This window comes from Neopelma chrysocephalum, unplaced genomic scaffold, assembly GCF_003984885.1.
Source record: "Neopelma chrysocephalum unplaced genomic scaffold, ASM398488v2 Primary Assembly neopelma1_89713, whole genome shotgun sequence".
In the NCBI taxonomy this organism is placed as follows: domain Eukaryota; kingdom Metazoa; phylum Chordata; class Aves; order Passeriformes; family Pipridae; genus Neopelma; species Neopelma chrysocephalum.
This window is the reverse complement of record NW_020918637.1, coordinates 1-2,185: the sequence shown is the minus strand read 5'-3', so window position 1 is coordinate 2,185 and position 2,185 is coordinate 1. Positions and strand designations below refer to the sequence as shown.

At 53.7% G+C, this 2,185-nt stretch overlaps 1 pseudogene; it reads left to right on the top strand.

Annotated features, from left to right (window-relative positions):
• Positions 1 to 1,929, top strand: part of LOC113979822 — a 2,962-nt pseudogene extending 1,033 nt beyond the window's left edge.
• The last annotated feature ends 256 nt before the right edge of the window (positions 1,930 to 2,185 follow it).

The window sequence follows — 2,185 nt, the reverse complement described above, 5'->3', positions numbered from 1 at the left end:
CCCCCCCCATCTTTTGGGGTCTTCCCTTTTCTTCCCCCTTTTCCATCTCTCCAAAGTCCCGCTTCCCTCACCCTGTGTATTTTTGGGATCCCCCTGGATTTTGGGGTCCCCCCCGACCCCTCTGTATTTTGGGGGTCCCCCCCTCATTGCAGGGGTCGCGGGGGGTCTCACCCCCCTCTCCAAGCTGCTGGCCTGTAACATCCTGCTGCTGGGGGCCCAGCGTCGGACCCTCTCGGGCTTCTCGTCCATGTCGGTGCTGCCCCACACGGGCTTCATCTACCACAGCGACATCGTGCAGTCCCTGCCGCCGGTGGGTTCCCCTCTCAGATTTGGGGGGGTGTTTCTTCTTTTCATATTTCCCTCCGTTTTCCTCCTCACATTTTCCTTTTTCCTCTCACATTTCCTGCCCTTTTCCGCTCACCTTTCCCACCATTTTCCCCTCACATTTCCCCCCCTTTTCCCCTCATCTTTCCCCCGCTTTTCTCCTCACGTTTCCCCCGCTTTTCCCCTCACGTTTCCTGCCATTTTCCCCTCACCTTTCCACCATTTTCCGAAATCCCCTGAAATCCCCCCTGACCCGCAGGATCTGAGGAGGAAGGCCGCCAGGCTGGTGGCGGCCAAGTGCACCTTGGCGCGGCGGGTGGACTCGTTCCACGAGAGCCAGGACGGGAAGGTGGGACCCAAAACACACCTGGGGGACCCCAAAATATCCCTGAACCCAAACACCTCCGTGGGACCCCCGAAAATCCCCCTGGGAGCCCCCAAACCCCCCTTGGGACCCCCCAAACCCCCTAAGAGACCCCCCAACCCCCCCGAACCCTCCAAATCCCCCCCAGAGCCCCCCAGTTCCCCTGTTTTGCCCCCCCCAGGTGGGATCCGAGCTGAAGAAGGAGCCCAAGTGCACGTGCGACACGCCGCAGGACCCCCCCGGGACCCCCCAAACCCCCCTGGGACCCCCCAAATCCCCCCAGGAATCCCCAGATCCCCCCAGGAATTGCCACAGACGCCCCAAATCCTTCCCAGGACCCCGCCAGCCCCCCTGTTTTGTCCCTCCAGGAGGGGTACGAGCTGAAGGAGGAGATCGAACGCAAGTTTGACAAGTGGCAGGAGCCCCCCCCATGAAGCAGGTGAAGCCCCTCCCGGCCTCCCTGGATGGGCAGAGGAAGAAGAGGGGGGCCGTAGGTGAGTTAATTAGCACTAATTAGTACCCCAGTTAACCCCAATTAATCATAATTAACCAGTCATTAACTGGTGGGTGGGCAGAGGGAGAATGGGGGGGCTGGGTCTGGTCTGGGTTTGACTCCCCTAATTAACTCCTAATTAGCCCCCAATTAATGTTCTAATTAGCACCTAGTTAAGCCTCAAATTAACCACTTGTCAACCTAATTAACTCCGAGTTGAAACTCCCAGTTAATCCCTGAACTGACCCTCTAATTAACCCCTAATAAACACCCAATGAACCTCTGATTAACTCCCAATTAATTCACCAATTAAATGGAATTAATCCCTAATAACGTGTAAGCTTTAACTAAGCCTTGATTAATCTCTTAATTACCACTAATTAACTTCCTATTTAACTATTGATTAACCCCAGAGTGACCTCTAATCAACCCCAAATCAAGGAACCCCCCAACTGAATCCTAATTAAGCCGTAATTAACACCTAATTTATATCTAAAACCCCCTGGTTAACCCTAATTAATGCCTAATTTATACCTAGTTAGCCCCCCAATGAACCCCCTAATTAATCCCCCAGTAACCCTCCAATTAATCACTTAATAGATCCCTAATTACCCCCTAATTACCCCCTAATTAACCCCTAATTAACCCCCAGGTACCGGAAGATGAAGGAGCGTTTGGGGCTGACGGAGATCCGGAAACAGGCCAACAGGATGAGCTTTGGGGAGGTAGCTAATTAACACCAATTAGCGCTAATTAATCAGGAGGAGGTGGGTAATTAACCCCAATTAAACAGGGGGACCTTTGGGGAGGGGGCTGATTAACCCCAATTACCACCCCAGTTAATTAACACCAACATCCCGCAATGGGGGATCCCCCCAATTAACCCTCATGGTTAATTAATCTCCCCTTCCTAATTAAGGGTCCCCCCTTTTTCCCACCTGGGGAACCCCCAAACCTCCTTTTTGCCCCCCAGACCCCCTTTTCTCTGCCTTTGACCCCCCCCC